Below are 26,268 nucleotides of genomic sequence, written 5' to 3' on the forward strand. Positions count from 1 at the left end.
TGCCGAGCAGCCAGTTTTACCGAGAGTGTGGCAAACGCTTCCAAGTTCTCTGAGGGGAAAAGAGGCCGTTGCTGTGGTGTGCACGGCCTTCACTGCCACTCTTTTGGAGCACAGTGCTCTCTGGGCGGGCAGGATCGTTCCTAGAGGAGGAGCATTTGAACGGACGTCTGCCCTGGTATACTTCCTACATCCGGACATCGAGTGTACCTTTCCTACGCTCCAGGCACCACCACGGTGCACAGGACTCCTCTGGATGGCGAGAAACAAGACGCAACATTTCTTCTAGGGGGCTCGTGAGGGACGAGGCCTCTTGAGGAGTTGGGCCCTCGAGTGCCGCTGAAACCACTGAGGTTGATGGCCACGTTATGGCAGCGACACATTGAGAGCATTTCGGGTTCATGGAACCCCGCGCAGTGCGCCATGAGAGAAGAAAACGCAGTTGCTGCCTTGACAGGGTTAGGTTGCATTGCCTCTGTTCCCCCCTCCGAAAAATAACTTTCCCAGAGCCAGCACAGCTTCACGTCCCGAGGAACGTTTCTGCTGTGTGCTAGGATACATGAAAGGAAACCCGGGGACGCTGGGAGACTCTGAGCTGTACGCGGCTTGAAAAACCTCCAAACCCTTCAGGGGTGAGCGTGGCACTTCTGGAGAGTGACACAGCATGTTTCCTAATGGAAACCTAGTGTGACATTTCGGGGACTCTCTGCACAACCTTCCTCCGCCGCTTAGCTGGATGTCCTTGCCCAGAAGCGGCAGTTGCCAAGGAGTTCTCTCCCAGGAGCTCGTGAGACAGCATATCAGGCAGGAGCGCAGAGAAGGAGACCAGCCTTTCTGCGGGTTTTCAGAGGTTCGCTTTTCTGCCTTTGAGCCTTTGAACACAGAGATCCAGTCAGCTCCCAATGATACTTTAGAACTGCAGTATTGAAGGTGTCTCTTGCCATCAGCCCCCTGCTCAGCTCCCGTCTCCTAGGTGCATCCAGTGAAGTAGCATACACTCTGCAGCCTCCCGCACCACGTTGTTTAGGAACGGCGCATTTCCTCTTGGTGAAGAAATCTTTCCTTGCAGCCTGCCTGGCCCGAGCTCCTATTCCTTTTCAGAAGGCCGAGTTCGGCACAGCCCTGAAATGACCCCTTCCCTCAAGGCTGGACACATCTCTTAAAGACTACACTCCATGGGTCCCCATTCATTACATCTTACCTCCCATGAAACACAAAGGAGCTGTAGCGTGATGGGAGGAAACAACGGCCTCCTTCTCCTTCTAGGAATACCCCGTTGCCCAAGGTTACGGGCCTGGTCCGGGAGCAACAGTTGCCCCGGATTTCTTTGCTTTGAGCTCGTGAGACAGCATATCAGGTAGGAGCGCCGAGAAGGAGACCTGCCTCTCTCTGGTTTGGAAGAGGTTATCTTTTCTACTCAGCCTTGGAACACAAAGACCCAGCCAATTCCCAATGACAGTTTAGGAGGTGGTTACTGGTGCCGGTCTCTCGGCGCTTAGCCCACCGTTCAGCTACAGTCTGTAGAGTGCATTCAGGGAAGAGCAAGAAAGTCTCCCAACGCCCCGCATCTTGTGGGGAAGGAACAGCACCTTCTCTCCTCAGTGAAGACGTCCTTTCTTGCAGACTGCCAGCCTGGGACTCCTACTCCGTCTCAGAACACCGAGGTTGGCAGAGCGTTGAAATGACCCCTTCCCTCAACGCCGTACACGTCTCTTCAAGGACATAAACCCTGTGTGCCCATTCGTGATACCTCTCCGCCCTATGAAACACAGAAGAGCTGTGGCTGGATGGTAGGAAACAGTGGCCGTAGTGTCCTTCGATCAGTATCCCGTTCCAAAGGCCCCCCGTGAAAATCTCTTGCTTTCGAGGGCCGAGGGCATACCAAGGGCTGCCAAACACAGCTAAAGGAGGCGAAATTAAGAGAAGCAGAACTTGCTCCTGAGAAACTCGTACATACCCTGAACCCAAAGCATGCCTCTTCGTGGAGACCGAAGACCTCCCCAGCTCAGATGTTGGGCCCTGGAACACAGCGCTCACCGCTGCCGTCCAGGAGAGGTAGGCAGGGAATGTTTTCAAGTCTCGCCTGCCTCTCAGGGCCTGTTCAGCTTGAGTGGAAAATAGCCACAGCCTGCCCGAACGTCCTGCCGAGCAGCCAGTTTTACCGAGAGTGTGGCAAACGCTTCCAAGTTCTCTGAGGGGAAAAGAGGCCGTTGCTGTGGTGTGCACGGCCTTCACTGCCACTCTTTTGGAGCACAGTGCTCTCTGGGCGGGCAGGATCGTTCCTAGAGGAGGAGCATTTGAACGGACGTCTGCCCTGGTATACTTCCTACATCCGGACATCGAGTGTACCTTTCCTACGCTCCAGGCACCACCACGGTGCACAGGACTCCTCTGGATGGCGAGAAACAAGACGCAACATTTCTTCTAGGGGGCTCGTGAGGGACGAGGCCTCTTGAGGAGTTGGGCCCTCGAGTGCCGCTGAAACCACTGAGGTTGATGGCCACGTTATGTCAGCGACACATTGAGAGCATTTCAGGTTCATGGAACCCCGCGCAGTGCGCCATGAGAGAAGAAAACGCAGATGCCGCCTTGACAGGGTTAGGTTGCATTGCCTCTGTTCCCCCCCTCCGAAAAATAACTTTCCCAGAGCCAGCACAGCTTCACGTCCCGAGGAACGTTTCTGCTGTGTGCTAGGATACATGAAAGGAAACCCGGGGACGCTGGGAGACTCTGAGCTGTACGCGGCTTGAAAAACCTCCAAACCCTTCAGGGGTGAGTGTGGCACTTCTGGAGAGTGACACAGCATGTTTCCTAATGGAAACCTAGTGTGACATTTCGGGGACTCTCTGCACAACCTTCCTCCGCCGCTTAGCTGGATGTCCTTGCCCAGAAGCGGCAGTTGCCAAGGAGTTCTCTCCCAGGAGCTCGTGAGACAGCATATCAGGCAGGAGCGCACAGAAGGAGACCAGCCTTTCTGCGGGTTTTCAGAGGTTCGCTTTTCTGCCTTTGAGCCTTTGAACACAGAGATCCAGGCAGCTCCCAATGATACTTTAGAACTGCAGTATTGAAGGCGTCTCTTGCCATCAGCCCCCTGCTCAGCTCCCGTCTCCTAGGTGCATCCAGTGGAGTAGCATACACTCTGCAGCCTCCCGCACCACGTTGTTTAGGAACGGCGCATTTCCTCTTGGTGAAGAAATCTTTCCTTGCAGCCTGCCTGGCCCGAGCTCCTATTCCTTTTCAGAAGGCCGAGTTCGGCACAGCCCTGAAATGACCCCTTCCCTCAAGGCCGGACACATCTCTTAAAGACTACACTCCATGGGTCCCCATTCATTACATCTTACCTCCCATGAAACACAAAGGAGCTGTAGCGTGATGGGAGGAAACAACGGCCTCCTTCTCCCTCTAGGAATACCCCGTTGCCCAAGGTTACGGGCCTGGTCCGGGAGCAACAGTTGCCCCGGATTTCTTCGCTTTGAGCTCGTGAGACAGCATATCAGGTAGGAGCGCCGAGAAGGAGACCTGCCTCTCTCTGGTTTGGAAGAGGTTAGCTTTTCTACTCAGCCTTGGAGCACAAAGACCCAGCCAATTCCCAATGACAGTTTAGGAGGTGGTTACTGGTGCAGGTCTCTCGGCGCTTAGCCCACCGTTCAGCTACAGTCTGTAGAGTGCATTCAGGGAAGAGCATGAAAGTCTCCCAACGCCCCGCATCTTGTGGGGAAGGAACAGCACCTTCTCTCCTCAGTGAAGACGTCCTTTCTTGCAGACTGCCAGCCTGGGACTCCTACTCCGTCTCAGAACACCGAGGTTGGCAGAGCGTTGAAATGACCCCTTCCCTCAACGCCGTACACGTCTCTTCAAGGACATAAACCCTGTGTGCCCATTCGTGATACCTCTCCGCCCTATGAAACACAGAAGAGCTGTGGCTGGATGGTAGGAAACAGTGGCCGTAGTGTCCTTCGATCAGTAAGTATCCCGTTCCAAAGGCCCCCCGTGAAAAATCTCTTGCTTTCGAGGGCCGAGGGCATACCAAGGGCTGCCAAACACAGCTAAAGGAGGCGAAATTAAGAGAAGCAGAACTTGCTCCTGAGAAACTCGTACATACCCTGAACCCAAAGCATGCCTCTTCGTGGAGACCGAAGGCCTCCCCAGCTCAGATGTTGGGCCCTGGAACACAGCGCTCACCGCTGCCGTCCAGGAGAGGTAGGCAGGGAATGTTTTCAAGTCTCGCCTGCCTCTCAGGGCCTGTTCAGCTTGAGTGGAAAATAGCCACAGCCTGCCCGAACGTCCTGCCGAGCAGCCAGTTTTACCGAGAGTGTGGCAAACGCTTCCAAGTTCTCTGAGGGGAAAAGAGGCCGTTGCTGTGGTGTGCACGGCCTTCACTGCCACTCTTTTGGAGCACAGTGCTCTCTGGGCGGGCAGGATCGTTCCTAGAGGAGGAGCATTTGAACGGACGTCTGCCCTGGTATACTTCCTACATCCGGACATCGAGTGTACCTTTCCTACACTCCAGGCACCACCACGGTGCACAGGACTCCTCTGGATGGCGAGAAACAAGACGCAACATTTCTTCTAGGGGGCTCGTGAGGGACGAGGCCTCTTGAGGAGTTGGGCCCTCGAGTGCCGCTGAAACCACTGAGGTTGATGGCCACGTTATGGCAGCGACACATTGAGAGCATTTCGGGTTCATGGAACCCCGCGCAGTGCGCCATGAGAGAAGAAAACGCAGTTGCTGCCTTGACAGGGTTAGGTTGCATTGCCTCTGTTCCCCCCTCCGAAAAATAACTTTCCCAGAGCCAGCACAGCTTCACGTCCCGAGGAACGTTTCTGCTGTGTGCTAGGATACATGAAAGGAAACCCGGGGACGCTGGGAGACTCTGAGCTGTACGCGGCTTGAAAAACCTCCAAACCCTTCAGGGGTGAGCGTGGCACTTCTGGAGAGTGACACAGCATGTTTCCTAATGGAAACCTAGTGTGACATTTCGGGGACTCTCTGCACAACCTTCCTCCGCCGCTTAGCTGGATGTCCTTGCCCAGAAGCGGCAGTTGCCAAGGAGTTCTCTCCCAGGAGCTCGTGAGACAGCATATCAGGCAGGAGCGCAGAGAAGGAGACCAGCCTTTCTGCGGGTTTTCAGAGGTTCGCTTTTCTGCCTTTGAGCCTTTGAACACAGAGATCCAGTCAGCTCCCAATGATACTTTAGAACTGCAGTATTGAAGGTGTCTCTTGCCATCAGCCCCCTGCTCAGCTCCCGTCTCCTAGGTGCATCCAGTGAAGTAGCATACACTCTGCAGCCTCCCGCACCACGTTGTTTAGGAACGGCGCATTTCCTCTTGGTGAAGAAATCTTTCCTTGCAGCCTGCCTGGCCCGAGCTCCTATTCCTTTTCAGAAGGCCGAGTTCGGCACAGCCCTGAAATGACCCCTTCCCTCAAGGCTGGACACATCTCTTAAAGACTACACTCCATGGGTCCCCATTCATTACATCTTACCTCCCATGAAACACAAAGGAGCTGTAGCGTGATGGGAGGAAACAACGGCCTCCTTCTCCTTCTAGGAATACCCCGTTGCCCAAGGTTACGGGCCTGGTCCGGGAGCAACAGTTGCCCCGGATTTCTTTGCTTTGAGCTCGTGAGACAGCATATCAGGTAGGAGCGCCGAGAAGGAGACCTGCCTCTCTCTGGTTTGGAAGAGGTTATCTTTTCTACTCAGCCTTGGAACACAAAGACCCAGCCAATTCCCAATGACAGTTTAGGAGGTGGTTACTGGTGCCGGTCTCTCGGCGCTTAGCCCACCGTTCAGCTACAGTCTGTAGAGTGCATTCAGGGAAGAGCAAGAAAGTCTCCCAACGCCCCGCATCTTGTGGGGAAGGAACAGCACCTTCTCTCCTCAGTGAAGACGTCCTTTCTTGCAGACTGCCAGCCTGGGACTCCTACTCCGTCTCAGAACACCGAGGTTGGCAGAGCGTTGAAATGACCCCTTCCCTCAACGCCGTACACGTCTCTTCAAGGACATAAACCCTGTGTGCCCATTCGTGATACCTCTCCGCCCTATGAAACACAGAAGAGCTGTGGCTGGATGGTAGGAAACAGTGGCCGTAGTGTCCTTCGATCAGTATCCCGTTCCAAAGGCCCCCCGTGAAAATCTCTTGCTTTCGAGGGCCGAGGGCATACCAAGGGCTGCCAAACACAGCTAAAGGAGGCGAAATTAAGAGAAGCAGAACTTGCTCCTGAGAAACTCGTACATACCCTGAACCCAAAGCATGCCTCTTCGTGGAGACCGAAGACCTCCCCAGCTCAGATGTTGGGCCCTGGAACACAGCGCTCACCGCTGCCGTCCAGGAGAGGTAGGCAGGGAATGTTTTCAAGTCTCGCCTGCCTCTCAGGGCCTGTTCAGCTTGAGTGGAAAATAGCCACAGCCTGCCCGAACGTCCTGCCGAGCAGCCAGTTTTACCGAGAGTGTGGCAAACGCTTCCAAGTTCTCTGAGGGGAAAAGAGGCCGTTGCTGTGGTGTGCACGGCCTTCACTGCCACTCTTTTGGAGCACAGTGCTCTCTGGGCGGGCAGGATCGTTCCTAGAGGAGGAGCATTTGAACGGACGTCTGCCCTGGTATACTTCCTACATCCGGACATCGAGTGTACCTTTCCTACGCTCCAGGCACCACCACGGTGCACAGGACTCCTCTGGATGGCGAGAAACAAGACGCAACATTTCTTCTAGGGGGCTCGTGAGGGACGAGGCCTCTTGAGGAGTTGGGCCCTCGAGTGCCGCTGAAACCACTGAGGTTGATGGCCACGTTATGTCAGCGACACATTGAGAGCATTTCAGGTTCATGGAACCCCGCGCAGTGCGCCATGAGAGAAGAAAACGCAGATGCCGCCTTGACAGGGTTAGGTTGCATTGCCTCTGTTCCCCCCCTCCGAAAAATAACTTTCCCAGAGCCAGCACAGCTTCACGTCCCGAGGAACGTTTCTGCTGTGTGCTAGGATACATGAAAGGAAACCCGGGGACGCTGGGAGACTCTGAGCTGTACGCGGCTTGAAAAACCTCCAAACCCTTCAGGGGTGAGTGTGGCACTTCTGGAGAGTGACACAGCATGTTTCCTAATGGAAACCTAGTGTGACATTTCGGGGACTCTCTGCACAACCTTCCTCCGCTGCTTAGCTGGATGTCCTTGCCCAGAAGCGGCAGTTGCCAAGGAGTTCTCTCCCAGGAGCTCGTGAGACAGCATATCAGGCAGGAGCGCACAGAAGGAGACCAGCCTTTCTGCGGGTTTTCAGAGGTTCGCTTTTCTGCCTTTGAGCCTTTGAACACAGAGATCCAGGCAGCTCCCAATGATACTTTAGAACTGCAGTATTGAAGGCGTCTCTTGCCATCAGCCCCCTGCTCAGCTCCCGTCTCCTAGGTGCATCCAGTGGAGTAGCATACACTCTGCAGCCTCCCGCACCACGTTGTTTAGGAACGGCGCATTTCCTCTTGGTGAAGAAATCTTTCCTTGCAGCCTGCCTGGCCCGAGCTCCTATTCCTTTTCAGAAGGCCGAGTTCGGCACAGCCCTGAAATGACCCCTTCCCTCAAGGCCGGACACATCTCTTAAAGACTACACTCCATGGGTCCCCATTCATTACATCTTACCTCCCATGAAACACAAAGGAGCTGTAGCGTGATGGGAGGAAACAACGGCCTCCTTCTCCCTCTAGGAATACCCCGTTGCCCAAGGTTACGGGCCTGGTCCGGGAGCAACAGTTGCCCCGGATTTCTTCGCTTTGAGCTCGTGAGACAGCATATCAGGTAGGAGCGCCGAGAAGGAGACCTGCCTCTCTCTGGTTTGGAAGAGGTTAGCTTTTCTACTCAGCCTTGGAGCACAAAGACCCAGCCAATTCCCAATGACAGTTTAGGAGGTGGTTACTGGTGCAGGTCTCTCGGCGCTTAGCCCACCGTTCAGCTACAGTCTGTAGAGTGCATTCAGGGAAGAGCATGAAAGTCTCCCAACGCCCCGCATCTTGTGGGGAAGGAACAGCACCTTCTCTCCTCAGTGAAGACGTCCTTTCTTGCAGACTGCCAGCCTGGGACTCCTACTCCGTCTCAGAACACCGAGGTTGGCAGAGCGTTGAAATGACCCCTTCCCTCAACGCCGTACACGTCTCTTCAAGGACATAAACCCTGTGTGCCCATTCGTGATACCTCTCCGCCCTATGAAACACAGAAGAGCTGTGGCTGGATGGTAGGAAACAGTGGCCGTAGTGTCCTTCGATCAGTAAGTATCCCGTTCCAAAGGCCCCCCGTGAAAAATCTCTTGCTTTCGAGGGCCGAGGGCATACCAAGGGCTGCCAAACACAGCTAAAGGAGGCGAAATTAAGAGAAGCAGAACTTGCTCCTGAGAAACTCGTACATACCCTGAACCCAAAGCATGCCTCTTCGTGGAGACCGAAGGCCTCCCCAGCTCAGATGTTGGGCCCTGGAACACAGCGCTCACCGCTGCCGTCCAGGAGAGGTAGGCAGGGAATGTTTTCAAGTCTCGCCTGCCTCTCAGGGCCTGTTCAGCTTGAGTGGAAAATAGCCACAGCCTGCCCGAACGTCCTGCCGAGCAGCCAGTTTTACCGAGAGTGTGGCAAACGCTTCCAAGTTCTCTGAGGGGAAAAGAGGCCGTTGCTGTGGTGTGCACGGCCTTCACTGCCACTCTTTTGGAGCACAGTGCTCTCTGGGCGGGCAGGATCGTTCCTAGAGGAGGAGCATTTGAACGGACGTCTGCCCTGGTATACTTCCTACATCCGGACATCGAGTGTACCTTTCCTACGCTCCAGGCACCACCACGGTGCACAGGACTCCTCTGGATGGCGAGAAACAAGACGCAACATTTCTTCTAGGGGGCTCGTGAGGGACGAGGCCTCTTGAGGAGTTGGGCCCTCGAGTGCCGCTGAAACCACTGAGGTTGATGGCCACGTTATGGCAGCGACACATTGAGAGCATTTCGGGTTCATGGAACCCCGCGCAGTGCGCCATGAGAGAAGAAAACGCAGTTGCTGCCTTGACAGGGTTAGGTTGCATTGCCTCTGTTCCCCCCTCCGAAAAATAACTTTCCCAGAGCCAGCACAGCTTCACGTCCCGAGGAACGTTTCTGCTGTGTGCTAGGATACATGAAAGGAAACCCGGGGACGCTGGGAGACTCTGAGCTGTACGCGGCTTGAAAAACCTCCAAACCCTTCAGGGGTGAGCGTGGCACTTCTGGAGAGTGACACAGCATGTTTCCTAATGGAAACCTAGTGTGACATTTCGGGGACTCTCTGCACAACCTTCCTCCGCCGCTTAGCTGGATGTCCTTGCCCAGAAGCGGCAGTTGCCAAGGAGTTCTCTCCCAGGAGCTCGTGAGACAGCATATCAGGCAGGAGCGCAGAGAAGGAGACCAGCCTTTCTGCGGGTTTTCAGAGGTTCGCTTTTCTGCCTTTGAGCCTTTGAACACAGAGATCCAGTCAGCTCCCAATGATACTTTAGAACTGCAGTATTGAAGGTGTCTCTTGCCATCAGCCCCCTGCTCAGCTCCCGTCTCCTAGGTGCATCCAGTGAAGTAGCATACACTCTGCAGCCTCCCGCACCACGTTGTTTAGGAACGGCGCATTTCCTCTTGGTGAAGAAATCTTTCCTTGCAGCCTGCCTGGCCCGAGCTCCTATTCCTTTTCAGAAGGCCGAGTTCGGCACAGCCCTGAAATGACCCCTTCCCTCAAGGCTGGACACATCTCTTAAAGACTACACTCCATGGGTCCCCATTCATTACATCTTACCTCCCATGAAACACAAAGGAGCTGTAGCGTGATGGGAGGAAACAACGGCCTCCTTCTCCTTCTAGGAATACCCCGTTGCCCAAGGTTACGGGCCTGGTCCGGGAGCAACAGTTGCCCCGGATTTCTTTGCTTTGAGCTCGTGAGACAGCATATCAGGTAGGAGCGCCGAGAAGGAGACCTGCCTCTCTCTGGTTTGGAAGAGGTTATCTTTTCTACTCAGCCTTGGAACACAAAGACCCAGCCAATTCCCAATGACAGTTTAGGAGGTGGTTACTGGTGCCGGTCTCTCGGCGCTTAGCCCACCGTTCAGCTACAGTCTGTAGAGTGCATTCAGGGAAGAGCAAGAAAGTCTCCCAACGCCCCGCATCTTGTGGGGAAGGAACAGCACCTTCTCTCCTCAGTGAAGACGTCCTTTCTTGCAGACTGCCAGCCTGGGACTCCTACTCCGTCTCAGAACACCGAGGTTGGCAGAGCGTTGAAATGACCCCTTCCCTCAACGCCGTACACGTCTCTTCAAGGACATAAACCCTGTGTGCCCATTCGTGATACCTCTCCGCCCTATGAAACACAGAAGAGCTGTGGCTGGATGGTAGGAAACAGTGGCCGTAGTGTCCTTCGATCAGTATCCCGTTCCAAAGGCCCCCCGTGAAAATCTCTTGCTTTCGAGGGCCGAGGGCATACCAAGGGCTGCCAAACACAGCTAAAGGAGGCGAAATTAAGAGAAGCAGAACTTGCTCCTGAGAAACTCGTACATACCCTGAACCCAAAGCATGCCTCTTCGTGGAGACCGAAGACCTCCCCAGCTCAGATGTTGGGCCCTGGAACACAGCGCTCACCGCTGCCGTCCAGGAGAGGTAGGCAGGGAATGTTTTCAAGTCTCGCCTGCCTCTCAGGGCCTGTTCAGCTTGAGTGGAAAATAGCCACAGCCTGCCCGAACGTCCTGCCGAGCAGCCAGTTTTACCGAGAGTGTGGCAAACGCTTCCAAGTTCTCTGAGGGGAAAAGAGGCCGTTGCTGTGGTGTGCACGGCCTTCACTGCCACTCTTTTGGAGCACAGTGCTCTCTGGGCGGGCAGGATCGTTCCTAGAGGAGGAGCATTTGAACGGACGTCTGCCCTGGTATACTTCCTACATCCGGACATCGAGTGTACCTTTCCTACGCTCCAGGCACCACCACGGTGCACAGGACTCCTCTGGATGGCGAGAAACAAGACGCAACATTTCTTCTAGGGGGCTCGTGAGGGACGAGGCCTCTTGAGGAGTTGGGCCCTCGAGTGCCGCTGAAACCACTGAGGTTGATGGCCACGTTATGTCAGCGACACATTGAGAGCATTTCAGGTTCATGGAACCCCGCGCAGTGCGCCATGAGAGAAGAAAACGCAGATGCCGCCTTGACAGGGTTAGGTTGCATTGCCTCTGTTCCCCCCCTCCGAAAAATAACTTTCCCAGAGCCAGCACAGCTTCACGTCCCGAGGAACGTTTCTGCTGTGTGCTAGGATACATGAAAGGAAACCCGGGGACGCTGGGAGACTCTGAGCTGTACGCGGCTTGAAAAACCTCCAAACCCTTCAGGGGTGAGTGTGGCACTTCTGGAGAGTGACACAGCATGTTTCCTAATGGAAACCTAGTGTGACATTTCGGGGACTCTCTGCACAACCTTCCTCCGCCGCTTAGCTGGATGTCCTTGCCCAGAAGCGGCAGTTGCCAAGGAGTTCTCTCCCAGGAGCTCGTGAGACAGCATATCAGGCAGGAGCGCACAGAAGGAGACCAGCCTTTCTGCGGGTTTTCAGAGGTTCGCTTTTCTGCCTTTGAGCCTTTGAACACAGAGATCCAGGCAGCTCCCAATGATACTTTAGAACTGCAGTATTGAAGGCGTCTCTTGCCATCATCCCCCTGCTCAGCTCCCGTCTCCTAGGTGCATCCAGTGGAGTAGCATACACTCTGCAGCCTCCCGCACCACGTTGTTTAGGAACGGCGCATTTCCTCTTGGTGAAGAAATCTTTCCTTGCAGCCTGCCTGGCCCGAGCTCCTATTCCTTTTCAGAAGGCCGAGTTCGGCACAGCCCTGAAATGACCCCTTCCCTCAAGGCCGGACACATCTCTTAAAGACTACACTCCATGGGTCCCCATTCATTACATCTTACCTCCCATGAAACACAAAGGAGCTGTAGCGTGATGGGAGGAAACAACGGCCTCCTTCTCCCTCTAGGAATACCCCGTTGCCCAAGGTTACGGGCCTGGTCCGGGAGCAACAGTTGCCCCGGATTTCTTCGCTTTGAGCTCGTGAGACAGCATATCAGGTAGGAGCGCCGAGAAGGAGACCTGCCTCTCTCTGGTTTGGAAGAGGTTAGCTTTTCTACTCAGCCTTGGAGCACAAAGACCCAGCCAATTCCCAATGACAGTTTAGGAGGTGGTTACTGGTGCAGGTCTCTCGGCGCTTAGCCCACCGTTCAGCTACAGTCTGTAGAGTGCATTCAGGGAAGAGCATGAAAGTCTCCCAACGCCCCGCATCTTGTGGGGAAGGAACAGCACCTTCTCTCCTCAGTGAAGACGTCCTTTCTTGCAGACTGCCAGCCTGGGACTCCTACTCCGTCTCAGAACACCGAGGTTGGCAGAGCGTTGAAATGACCCCTTCCCTCAACGCCGTACACGTCTCTTCAAGGACATAAACCCTGTGTGCCCATTCGTGATACCTCTCCGCCCTATGAAACACAGAAGAGCTGTGGCTGGATGGTAGGAAACAGTGGCCGTAGTGTCCTTCGATCAGTAAGTATCCCGTTCCAAAGGCCCCCCGTGAAAAATCTCTTGCTTTCGAGGGCCGAGGGCATACCAAGGGCTGCCAAACACAGCTAAAGGAGGCGAAATTAAGAGAAGCAGAACTTGCTCCTGAGAAACTCGTACATACCCTGAACCCAAAGCATGCCTCTTCGTGGAGACCGAAGGCCTCCCCAGCTCAGATGTTGGGCCCTGGAACACAGCGCTCACCGCTGCCGTCCAGGAGAGGTAGGCAGGGAATGTTTTCAAGTCTCGCCTGCCTCTCAGGGCCTGTTCAGCTTGAGTGGAAAATAGCCACAGCCTGCCCGAACGTCCTGCCGAGCAGCCAGTTTTACCGAGAGTGTGGCAAACGCTTCCAAGTTCTCTGAGGGGAAAAGAGGCCGTTGCTGTGGTGTGCACGGCCTTCACTGCCACTCTTTTGGAGCACAGTGCTCTCTGGGCGGGCAGGATCGTTCCTAGAGGAGGAGCATTTGAACGGACGTCTGCCCTGGTATACTTCCTACATCCGGACATCGAGTGTACCTTTCCTACGCTCCAGGCACCACCACGGTGCACAGGACTCCTCTGGATGGCGAGAAACAAGACGCAACATTTCTTCTAGGGGGCTCGTGAGGGACGAGGCCTCTTGAGGAGTTGGGCCCTCGAGTGCCGCTGAAACCACTGAGGTTGATGGCCACGTTATGGCAGCGACACATTGAGAGCATTTCGGGTTCATGGAACCCCGCGCAGTGCGCCATGAGAGAAGAAAACGCAGTTGCTGCCTTGACAGGGTTAGGTTGCATTGCCTCTGTTCCCCCCTCCGAAAAATAACTTTCCCAGAGCCAGCACAGCTTCACGTCCCGAGGAACGTTTCTGCTGTGTGCTAGGATACATGAAAGGAAACCCGGGGACGCTGGGAGACTCTGAGCTGTACGCGGCTTGAAAAACCTCCAAACCCTTCAGGGGTGAGCGTGGCACTTCTGGAGAGTGACACAGCATGTTTCCTAATGGAAACCTAGTGTGACATTTCGGGGACTCTCTGCACAACCTTCCTCCGCCGCTTAGCTGGATGTCCTTGCCCAGAAGCGGCAGTTGCCAAGGAGTTCTCTCCCAGGAGCTCGTGAGACAGCATATCAGGCAGGAGCGCAGAGAAGGAGACCAGCCTTTCTGCGGGTTTTCAGAGGTTCGCTTTTCTGCCTTTGAGCCTTTGAACACAGAGATCCAGTCAGCTCCCAATGATACTTTAGAACTGCAGTATTGAAGGTGTCTCTTGCCATCAGCCCCCTGCTCAGCTCCCGTCTCCTAGGTGCATCCAGTGAAGTAGCATACACTCTGCAGCCTCCCGCACCACGTTGTTTAGGAACGGCGCATTTCCTCTTGGTGAAGAAATCTTTCCTTGCAGCCTGCCTGGCCCGAGCTCCTATTCCTTTTCAGAAGGCCGAGTTCGGCACAGCCCTGAAATGACCCCTTCCCTCAAGGCTGGACACATCTCTTAAAGACTACACTCCATGGGTCCCCATTCATTACATCTTACCTCCCATGAAACACAAAGGAGCTGTAGCGTGATGGGAGGAAACAACGGCCTCCTTCTCCTTCTAGGAATACCCCGTTGCCCAAGGTTACGGGCCTGGTCCGGGAGCAACAGTTGCCCCGGATTTCTTTGCTTTGAGCTCGTGAGACAGCATATCAGGTAGGAGCGCCGAGAAGGAGACCTGCCTCTCTCTGGTTTGGAAGAGGTTATCTTTTCTACTCAGCCTTGGAACACAAAGACCCAGCCAATTCCCAATGACAGTTTAGGAGGTGGTTACTGGTGCCGGTCTCTCGGCGCTTAGCCCACCGTTCAGCTACAGTCTGTAGAGTGCATTCAGGGAAGAGCAAGAAAGTCTCCCAACGCCCCGCATCTTGTGGGGAAGGAACAGCACCTTCTCTCCTCAGTGAAGACGTCCTTTCTTGCAGACTGCCAGCCTGGGACTCCTACTCCGTCTCAGAACACCGAGGTTGGCAGAGCGTTGAAATGACCCCTTCCCTCAACGCCGTACACGTCTCTTCAAGGACATAAACCCTGTGTGCCCATTCGTGATACCTCTCCGCCCTATGAAACACAGAAGAGCTGTGGCTGGATGGTAGGAAACAGTGGCCGTAGTGTCCTTCGATCAGTATCCCGTTCCAAAGGCCCCCCGTGAAAATCTCTTGCTTTCGAGGGCCGAGGGCATACCAAGGGCTGCCAAACACAGCTAAAGGAGGCGAAATTAAGAGAAGCAGAACTTGCTCCTGAGAAACTCGTACATACCCTGAACCCAAAGCATGCCTCTTCGTGGAGACCGAAGACCTCCCCAGCTCAGATGTTGGGCCCTGGAACACAGCGCTCACCGCTGCCGTCCAGGAGAGGTAGGCAGGGAATGTTTTCAAGTCTCGCCTGCCTCTCAGGGCCTGTTCAGCTTGAGTGGAAAATAGCCACAGCCTGCCCGAACGTCCTGCCGAGCAGCCAGTTTTACCGAGAGTGTGGCAAACGCTTCCAAGTTCTCTGAGGGGAAAAGAGGCCGTTGCTGTGGTGTGCACGGCCTTCACTGCCACTCTTTTGGAGCACAGTGCTCTCTGGGCGGGCAGGATCGTTCCTAGAGGAGGAGCATTTGAACGGACGTCTGCCCTGGTATACTTCCTACATCCGGACATCGAGTGTACCTTTCCTACGCTCCAGGCACCACCACGGTGCACAGGACTCCTCTGGATGGCGAGAAACAAGACGCAACATTTCTTCTAGGGGGCTCGTGAGGGACGAGGCCTCTTGAGGAGTTGGGCCCTCGAGTGCCGCTGAAACCACTGAGGTTGATGGCCACGTTATGGCAGCGACACATTGAGAGCATTTCGGGTTCATGGAACCCCGCGCAGTGCGCCATGAGAGAAGAAAACGCAGTTGCTGCCTTGACAGGGTTAGGTTGCATTGCCTCTGTTCCCCCCTCCGAAAAATAACTTTCCCAGAGCCAGCACAGCTTCACGTCCCGAGGAACGTTTCTGCTGTGTGCTAGGATACATGAAAGGAAACCCGGGGACGCTGGGAGACTCTGAGCTGTACGCGGCTTGAAAAACCTCCAAACCCTTCAGGGGTGAGCGTGGCACTTCTGGAGAGTGACACAGCATGTTTCCTAATGGAAACCTAGTGTGACATTTCGGGGACTCTCTGCACAACCTTCCTCCGCCGCTTAGCTGGATGTCCTTGCCCAGAAGCGGCAGTTGCCAAGGAGTTCTCTCCCAGGAGCTCGTGAGACAGCATATCAGGCAGGAGCGCAGAGAAGGAGACCAGCCTTTCTGCGGGTTTTCAGAGGTTCGCTTTTCTGCCTTTGAGCCTTTGAACACAGAGATCCAGTCAGCTCCCAATGATACTTTAGAACTGCAGTATTGAAGGTGTCTCTTGCCATCAGCCCCCTGCTCAGCTCCCGTCTCCTAGGTGCATCCAGTGAAGTAGCATACACTCTGCAGCCTCCCGCACCACGTTGTTTAGGAACGGCGCATTTCCTCTTGGTGAAGAAATCTTTCCTTGCAGCCTGCCTGGCCCGAGCTCCTATTCCTTTTCAGAAGGCCGAGTTCGGCACAGCCCTGAAATGACCCCTTCCCTCAAGGCTGGACACATCTCTTAAAGACTACACTCCATGGGTCCCCATTCATTACATCTTACCTCCCATGAAACACAAAGGAGCTGTAGCGTGATGGGAGGAAACAACGGCCTCCTTCTCCTTCTAGGAATACCCCGTTGCCCAAGGTTACGGGCCTGGTCCGGGAGCAACAGTTGCCCCGGATTTCTTTGCTTTGAGCTCGTGAGACAGCATATCAGGTAGGAGCGCCGAGAAGGAGACCTGCCTCTCTCTGGTTTGGAAGAGGTTATCTTTTCTACTCAGCCTTGGAACACAAAGACCCAGCCAATTCCCAATGACAGTTTAGGAGGTGGTTACTGGTGCCGGTCTCTCGGCGCTTAGCCCACCGTTCAGCTACAGTCTGTAGAGTGCATTCAGGGAAGAGCAAGAAAGTCTCCCAACGCCCCGCATCTTGTGGGGAAGGAACAGCACCTTCTCTCCTCAGTGAAGACGTCCTTTCTTGCAGACTGCCAGCCTGGGACTCCTACTCCGTCTCAGAACACCGAGGTTGGCAGAGCGTTGAAATGACCCCTTCCCTCAACGCCGTACACGTCTCTTCAAGGACATAAACCCTGTGTGCCCATTCGTGATACCTCTCCGCCCTATGAAACACAGAAGAGCTGTGGCTGGATGGTAGGAAACAGTGGCCGTAGTGTCCTTCGATCAGTATCCCGTTCCAAAGGCCCCCCGTGAAAATCTCTTGCTTTCGAGGGCCGAGGGCATACCAAGGGCTGCCAAACACAGCTAAAGGAGGCGAAATTAAGAGAAGCAGAACTTGCTCCTGAGAAACTCGTACATACCCTGAACCCAAAGCATGCCTCTTCGTGGAGACCGAAGACCTCCCCAGCTCAGATGTTGGGCCCTGGAACACAGCGCTCACCGCTGCCGTCCAGGAGAGGTAGGCAGGGAATGTTTTCAAGTCTCGCCTGCCTCTCAGGGCCTGTTCAGCTTGAGTGGAAAATAGCCACAGCCTGCCCGAACGTCCTGCCGAGCAGCCAGTTTTACCGAGAGTGTGGCAAACGCTTCCAAGTTCTCTGAGGGGAAAAGAGGCCGTTGCTGTGGTGTGCACGGCCTTCACTGCCACTCTTTTGGAGCACAGTGCTCTCTGGGCGGGCAGGATCGTTCCTAGAGGAGGAGCATTTGAACGGACGTCTGCCCTGGTATACTTCCTACATCCGGACATCGAGTGTACCTTTCCTACGCTCCAGGCACCACCACGGTGCACAGGACTCCTCTGGATGGCGAGAAACAAGACGCAACATTTCTTCTAGGGGGCTCGTGAGGGACGAGGCCTCTTGAGGAGTTGGGCCCTCGAGTGCCGCTGAAACCACTGAGGTTGATGGCCACGTTATGTCAGCGACACATTGAGAGCATTTCAGGTTCATGGAACCCCGCGCAGTGCGCCATGAGAGAAGAAAACGCAGATGCCGCCTTGACAGGGTTAGGTTGCATTGCCTCTGTTCCCCCCCTCCGAAAAATAACTTTCCCAGAGCCAGCACAGCTTCACGTCCCGAGGAACGTTTCTGCTGTGTGCTAGGATACATGAAAGGAAACCCGGGGACGCTGGGAGACTCTGAGCTGTACGCGGCTTGAAAAACCTCCAAACCCTTCAGGGGTGAGTGTGGCACTTCTGGAGAGTGACACAGCATGTTTCCTAATGGAAACCTAGTGTGACATTTCGGGGACTCTCTGCACAACCTTCCTCCGCCGCTTAGCTGGATGTCCTTGCCCAGAAGCGGCAGTTGCCAAGGAGTTCTCTCCCAGGAGCTCGTGAGACAGCATATCAGGCAGGAGCGCACAGAAGGAGACCAGCCTTTCTGCGGGTTTTCAGAGGTTCGCTTTTCTGCCTTTGAGCCTTTGAACACAGAGATCCAGGCAGCTCCCAATGATACTTTAGAACTGCAGTATTGAAGGCGTCTCTTGCCATCATCCCCCTGCTCAGCTCCCGTCTCCTAGGTGCATCCAGTGGAGTAGCATACACTCTGCAGCCTCCCGCACCACGTTGTTTAGGAACGGCGCATTTCCTCTTGGTGAAGAAATCTTTCCTTGCAGCCTGCCTGGCCCGAGCTCCTATTCCTTTTCAGAAGGCCGAGTTCGGCACAGCCCTGAAATGACCCCTTCCCTCAAGGCCGGACACATCTCTTAAAGACTACACTCCATGGGTCCCCATTCATTACATCTTACCTCCCATGAAACACAAAGGAGCTGTAGCGTGATGGGAGGAAACAACGGCCTCCTTCTCCCTCTAGGAATACCCCGTTGCCCAAGGTTACGGGCCTGGTCCGGGAGCAACAGTTGCCCCGGATTTCTTCGCTTTGAGCTCGTGAGACAGCATATCAGGTAGGAGCGCCGAGAAGGAGACCTGCCTCTCTCTGGTTTGGAAGAGGTTAGCTTTTCTACTCAGCCTTGGAGCACAAAGACCCAGCCAATTCCCAATGACAGTTTAGGAGGTGGTTACTGGTGCAGGTCTCTCGGCGCTTAGCCCACCGTTCAGCTACAGTCTGTAGAGTGCATTCAGGGAAGAGCATGAAAGTCTCCCAACGCCCCGCATCTTGTGGGGAAGGAACAGCACCTTCTCTCCTCAGTGAAGACGTCCTTTCTTGCAGACTGCCAGCCTGGGACTCCTACTCCGTCTCAGAACACCGAGGTTGGCAGAGCGTTGAAATGACCCCTTCCCTCAACGCCGTACACGTCTCTTCAAGGACATAAACCCTGTGTGCCCATTCGTGATACCTCTCCGCCCTATGAAACACAGAAGAGCTGTGGCTGGATGGTAGGAAACAGTGGCCGTAGTGTCCTTCGATCAGTAAGTATCCCGTTCCAAAGGCCCCCCGTGAAAAATCTCTTGCTTTCGAGGGCCGAGGGCATACCAAGGGCTGCCAAACACAGCTAAAGGAGGCGAAATTAAGAGAAGCAGAACTTGCTCCTGAGAAACTCGTACATACCCTGAACCCAAAGCATGCCTCTTCGTGGAGACCGAAGGCCTCCCCAGCTCAGATGTTGGGCCCTGGAACACAGCGCTCACCGCTGCCGTCCAGGAGAGGTAGGCAGGGAATGTTTTCAAGTCTCGCCTGCCTCTCAGGGCCTGTTCAGCTTGAGTGGAAAATAGCCACAGCCTGCCCGAACGTCCTGCCGAGCAGCCAGTTTTACCGAGAGTGTGGCAAACGCTTCCAAGTTCTCTGAGGGGAAAAGAGGCCGTTGCTGTGGTGTGCACGGCCTTCACTGCCACTCTTTTGGAGCACAGTGCTCTCTGGGCGGGCAGGATCGTTCCTAGAGGAGGAGCATTTGAACGGACGTCTGCCCTGGTATACTTCCTACATCCGGACATCGAGTGTACCTTTCCTACGCTCCAGGCACCACCACGGTGCACAGGACTCCTCTGGATGGCGAGAAACAAGACGCAACATTTCTTCTAGGGGGCTCGTGAGGGACGAGGCCTCTTGAGGAGTTGGGCCCTCGAGTGCCGCTGAAACCACTGAGGTTGATGGCCACGTTATGGCAGCGACACATTGAGAGCATTTCGGGTTCATGGAACCCCGCGCAGTGCGCCATGAGAGAAGAAAACGCAGTTGCTGCCTTGACAGGGTTAGGTTGCATTGCCTCTGTTCCCCCCTCCGAAAAATAACTTTCCCAGAGCCAGCACAGCTTCACGTCCCGAGGAACGTTTCTGCTGTGTGCTAGGATACATGAAAGGAAACCCGGGGACGCTGGGAGACTCTGAGCTGTACGCGGCTTGAAAAACCTCCAAACCCTTCAGGGGTGAGCGTGGCACTTCTGGAGAGTGACACAGCATGTTTCCTAATGGAAACCTAGTGTGACATTTCGGGGACTCTCTGCACAACCTTCCTCCGCCGCTTAGCTGGATGTCCTTGCCCAGAAGCGGCAGTTGCCAAGGAGTTCTCTCCCAGGAGCTCGTGAGACAGCATATCAGGCAGGAGCGCAGAGAAGGAGACCAGCCTTTCTGCGGGTTTTCAGAGGTTCGCTTTTCTGCCTTTGAGCCTTTGAACACAGAGATCCAGTCAGCTCCCAATGATACTTTAGAACTGCAGTATTGAAGGTGTCTCTTGCCATCAGCCCCCTGCTCAGCTCCCGTCTCCTAGGTGCATCCAGTGAAGTAGCATACACTCTGCAGCCTCCCGCACCACGTTGTTTAGGAACGGCGCATTTCCTCTTGGTGAAGAAATCTTTCCTTGCAGCCTGCCTGGCCCGAGCTCCTATTCCTTTTCAGAAGGCCGAGTTCGGCACAGCCCTGAAATGACCCCTTCCCTCAAGGCTGGACACATCTCTTAAAGACTACACTCCATGGGTCCCCATTCATTACATCTTACCTCCCATGAAACACAAAGGAGCTGTAGCGTGATGGGAGGAAACAACGGCCTCCTTCTCCTTCTAGGAATACCCCGTTGCCCAAGGTTACGGGCCTGGTCCGGGAGCAACAGTTGCCCCGGATTTCTTTGCTTTGAGCTCGTGAGACAGCATATCAGGTAGGAGCGCCGAGAAGGAGACCTGCCTCTCTCTGGTTTGGAAGAGGTTATCTTTTCTACTCAGCCTTGGAACACAAAGACCCAGCCAATTCCCAATGACAGTTTAGGAGGTGGTTACTGGTGCCGGTCTCTCGGCGCTTAGCCCACCGTTCAGCTACAGTCTGTAGAGTGCATTCAGGGAAGAGCAAGAAAGTCTCCCAACGCCCCGCATCTTGTGGGGAAGGAACAGCACCTTCTCTCCTCAGTGAAGACGTCCTTTCTTGCAGACTGCCAGCCTGGGACTCCTACTCCGTCTCAGAACACCGAGGTTGGCAGAGCGTTGAAATGACCCCTTCCCTCAACGCCGTACACGTCTCTTCAAGGACATAAACCCTGTGTGCCCATTCGTGATACCTCTCCGCCCTATGAAACACAGAAGAGCTGTGGCTGGATGGTAGGAAACAGTGGCCGTAGTGTCCTTCGATCAGTATCCCGTTCCAAAGGCCCCCCGTGAAAATCTCTTGCTTTCGAGGGCCGAGGGCATACCAAGGGCTGCCAAACACAGCTAAAGGAGGCGAAATTAAGAGAAGCAGAACTTGCTCCTGAGAAACTCGTACATACCCTGAACCCAAAGCATGCCTCTTCGTGGAGACCGAAGACCTCCCCAGCTCAGATGTTGGGCCCTGGAACACAGCGCTCACCGCTGCCGTCCAGGAGAGGTAGGCAGGGAATGTTTTCAAGTCTCGCCTGCCTCTCAGGGCCTGTTCAGCTTGAGTGGAAAATAGCCACAGCCTGCCCGAACGTCCTGCCGAGCAGCCAGTTTTACCGAGAGTGTGGCAAACGCTTCCAAGTTCTCTGAGGGGAAAAGAGGCCGTTGCTGTGGTGTGCACGGCCTTCACTGCCACTCTTTTGGAGCACAGTGCTCTCTGGGCGGGCAGGATCGTTCCTAGAGGAGGAGCATTTGAACGGACGTCTGCCCTGGTATACTTCCTACATCCGGACATCGAGTGTACCTTTCCTACGCTCCAGGCACCACCACGGTGCACAGGACTCCTCTGGATGGCGAGAAACAAGACGCAACATTTCTTCTAGGGGGCTCGTGAGGGACGAGGCCTCTTGAGGAGTTGGGCCCTCGAGTGCCGCTGAAACCACTGAGGTTGATGGCCACGTTATGTCAGCGACACATTGAGAGCATTTCAGGTTCATGGAACCCCACGCAGTGCGCCATGAGAGAAGAAAACGCAGATGCCGCCTTGACAGGGTTAGGTTGCATTGCCTCTGTTCCCCCCCTCCGAAAAATAACTTTCCCAGAGCCAGCACAGCTTCACGTCCCGAGGAACGTTTCTGCTGTGTGCTAGGATACATGAAAGGAAACCCGGGGACGCTGGGAGACTCTGAGCTGTACGCGGCTTGAAAAACCTCCAAACCCTTCAGGGGTGAGTGTGGCACTTCTGGAGAGTGACACAGCATGTTTCCTAATGGAAACCTAGTGTGACATTTCGGGGACTCTCTGCACAACCTTCCTCCGCCGCTTAGCTGGATGTCCTTGCCCAGAAGCGGCAGTTGCCAAGGAGTTCTCTCCCAGGAGCTCGTGAGACAGCATATCAGGCAGGAGCGCACAGAAGGAGACCAGCCTTTCTGCGGGTTTTCAGAGGTTCGCTTTTCTGCCTTTGAGCCTTTGAACACAGAGATCCAGGCAGCTCCCAATGATACTTTAGAACTGCAGTATTGAAGGCGTCTCTTGCCATCAGCCCCCTGCTCAGCTCCCGTCTCCTAGGTGCATCCAGTGGAGTAGCATACACTCTGCAGCCTCCCGCACCACGTTGTTTAGGAACGGCGCATTTCCTCTTGGTGAAGAAATCTTTCCTTGCAGCCTGCCTGGCCCGAGCTCCTATTCCTTTTCAGAAGGCCGAGTTCGGCACAGCCCTGAAATGACCCCTTCCCTCAAGGCCGGACACATCTCTTAAAGACTACACTCCATGGGTCCCCATTCATTACATCTTACCTCCCATGAAACACAAAGGAGCTGTAGCGTGATGGGAGGAAACAATGGCCTCCTTCTCCCTCTAGGAATACCCCGTTGCCCAAGGTTACGGGCCTGGTCCGGGAGCAACAGTTGCCCCGGATTTCTTCGCTTTGAGCTCGTGAGACAGCATATCAGGTAGGAGCGCCGAGAAGGAGACCTGCCTCTCTCTGGTTTGGAAGAGGTTAGCTTTTCTACTCAGCCTTGGAGCACAAAGACCCAGCCAATTCCCAATGACAGTTTAGGAGGTGGTTACTGGTGCAGGTCTCTCGGCGCTTAGCCCACCGTTCAGCTACAGTCTGTAGAGTGCATTCAGGGAAGAGCATGAAAGTCTCCCAACGCCCCGCATCTTGTGGGGAAGGAACAGCACCTTCTCTCCTCAGTGAAGACGTCCTTTCTTGCAGACTGCCAGCCTGGGACTCCTACTCCGTCTCAGAACACCGAGGTTGGCAGAGCGTTGAAATGACCCCTTCCCTCAACGCCGTACACGTCTCTTCAAGGACATAAACCCTGTGTGCCCATTCGTGATACCTCTCCGCCCTATGAAACACAGAAGAGCTGTGGCTGGATGGTAGGAAACAGTGGCCGTAGTGTCCTTCGATCAGTAAGTATCCCGTTCCAAAGGCCCCCCGTGAAAAATCTCTTGCTTTCGAGGGCCGAGGGCATACCAAGGGCTGCCAAACACAGCTAAAGGAGGCGAAATTAAGAGAAGCAGAACTTGCTCCTGAGAAACTCGTACATACCCTGAACCCAAAGCATGCCTCTTCGTGGAGACCGAAGGCCTCCCCAGCTCAGATGTTGGGCCCTGGAACACAGCGCTCACCGCTGCCGTCCAGGAGAGGTAGGCAGGGAATGTTTTCAAGTCTCGCCTGCCTCTCAGGGCCTGTTCAGCTTGAGTGGAAAATAGCCACAGCCTGCCCGAACGTCCTGCCGAGCAGCCAGTTTTACCGAGAGTGTGGCAAACGCTTCCAAGTTCTCTGAGGGGAAAAGAGGCCGTTGCTGTGGTGTGCACGGCCTTCACTGCCACTCTTTTGGAGCACAGTGCTCTCTGGGCGGGCAGGATCGTTCCTAGAGGAGGAGCATTTGAACGGACGTCTGCCCTGGTATACTTCCTACATCCGGACATCGAGTGTACCTTTCCTACGCTCCAGGCACCACCACGGTGCACAGGACTCCTCTGGATGGCGAGAAACAAGACGCAACATTTCTTCTAGGGGGCTCGTGAGGGACGAGGCCTCTTGAGGAGTTGGGCCCTCGAGTGCCGCTGAAACCACTGAGGTTGATGGCCACGTTATGGCAGCGACACATTGAGAGCATTTCGGGTTCATGGAACCCCGCGCAGTGCGCCATGAGAGAAGAAAACGCAGTTGCTGCCTTGACAGGGTTAGGTTGCATTGCCTCTGTTCCCCCCTCCGAAAAATAACTTTCCCAGAGCCAGCACAGCTTCACGTCCCGAGGAACGTTTCTGCTGTGTGCTAGGATACATGAAAGGAAACCCGGGGACGCTGGGAGACTCTGAGCTGTACGCGGCTTGAAAAACCTCCAAACCCTTCAGGGGTGAGCGTGGCACTTCTGGAGAGTGACACAGCATGTTTCCTAATGGAAACCTAGTGTGACATTTCGGGGACTCTCTGCACAACCTTCCTCCGCCGCTTAGCTGGATGTCCTTGCCCAGAAGCGGCAGTTGCCAAGGAGTTCTCTCCCAGGAGCTCGTGAGACAGCATATCAGGCAGGAGCGCAGAGAAGGAGACCAGCCTTTCTGCGGGTTTTCAGAGGTTCGCTTTTCTGCCTTTGAGCCTTTGAACACAGAGATCCAGGCAGCTCCCAATGATACTTTAGAACTGCAGTATTGAAGGCGTCTCTTGCCATCAGCCCCCTGCTCAGCTCCCGTCTCCTAGGTGCATCCAGTGGAGTAGCATACACTCTGCAGCCTCCCGCACCACGTTGTTTAAGAATGGCGCATTTCCTCTTGGTGAAGAAATCTTTCTTGCAGCCTGCCTGGCCCGAGCTCCTATTCCTTTTCAGAAGGCCGAGTTCGGCACAGCCCTGAAATGACCCCTTCCCTCAAGGCCGGACACATCTCTTAAAGACTACACTCCATGGGTCCCCATTCATTACATCTTACCTCCCATGAAACACAAAGGAGCTGTAGCGTGATGGGAGGAAACAACGGCCTCGTTCTCCCTCTAGGAATACCCCGTTGCCCAAGGTTACGGGCCTGGTCCGGGAGCAAGAGTTGCCCCGGATTTCTTCGCTTTGAGCTCGTGAGACAGCATATCAGGTAGGAGCGCCGAGAAGGAGACCTGCCTCTCTCTGGTTTGGAAGAGGTTAGCTTTTCTACTCAGCCTTGGAGCACAAAGACCCAGCCAATTCCCAATGACAATTTAGGAGGTGGTTAGTGGTGCCGGTCTCTCGGCGCTTAGCCCACCGTTCAGCTACAGTCTGTAGAGTGCATTCAGGGAAGAGCAAGAAAGTCTCCCAACGCCCCGCATCTTGTGTGGAAGGAACAGCACCTTCTCTCCTCAGTGAAGACGTCCTTTCTTGCAGACTGCCAGCCTGGGACTCCTACTCCGTCTCAGAACACCGAGGTTGGCAGAGCGTTGAAATGACCCCTTCCCTCAACGCCGTACACGTCTCTTCAAGGACATAAACCCTGTGTGCCCATTCGTGATACCTCTCCGCCCTGTGAAACACAGAAGAGCTGTGGCTGGATGGTAGGAAACAGTGGCCGTAGTGTCCTTCGATCAGTAAGTATCCCGTTCCAAAGGCCCCCCGTGAAAAATCTCTTGCTTTCGAGGGCCGAGGGCATACCAAGAGCTGCCAAACACAGCCAAAGGAGGCGAAATTAAGAGAAGCAGAACTTGCTCCTGAGAAACTCGTACATACCCTGAACCCAAAGCATGCCTCTTCGTGGAGACCGAAGGCCTCCCCAGCTCAGATGTTGGGCCCTGGAACACAGCGCTCACCGCTGCCGTCCAGGAGAGGTAGGCAGAGGATGTTTTCAAGTCTCGCCTGCCTCTCAGGGCCTGTTCAGCTTGAGTGGAAAATAGCCACAGCCTGCCCGAACGTCCTGCCGAGCAGCCAGTTTTACTGAGAGTGTGGCAAACGCTTCCAAGTTCTCTGAGGGGAAAAGAGGCCGTTGCTGTGGTGTGCACGGCCTTCACTGCCACTCTTTTGGAGCACAGTGCTCTCTGGGCGGGCAGGATCGTTCCTAGAGGAGGAGCATTTGAACGGACGTCTGCCCTGGTATACTTCCTACATCCGGACATCGAGTGTACCTTTCCTACGCTCCAGGCACCACCACGGTGCACAGGACTCCTCTGGATGGCGAGAAACAAGACGCAACATTTCTTCTAGGGGGCTCGTGAGGGACGAGGCCTCTTGAGGAGTTGGGCCCTCGAGTGCCCTGAAACCACTGAGGTTGATGGCCACGTTATGTCAGCGACACATTGAGAGCATTTCAGGTTCATGGAACCCCGCGCAGTGCGCCATGAGAGAAGAAAACGCAGATGCCGCCTTGACAGGGTTAGGTTGCATTGCCTCTGTTCCCCCCCTCCGAAAAATAACTTTCCCAGAGCCAGCACAGCTTCACGTCCCGAGGAACGTTTCTGCTGTGTGCTAGGATACATGAAAGGAA

The sequence above is a fragment of the Eschrichtius robustus genome, chromosome 11 (genome assembly GCF_028021215.1).
Source record: "Eschrichtius robustus isolate mEscRob2 chromosome 11, mEscRob2.pri, whole genome shotgun sequence".
NCBI lineage: Eukaryota > Metazoa > Chordata > Mammalia > Artiodactyla > Eschrichtiidae > Eschrichtius > Eschrichtius robustus.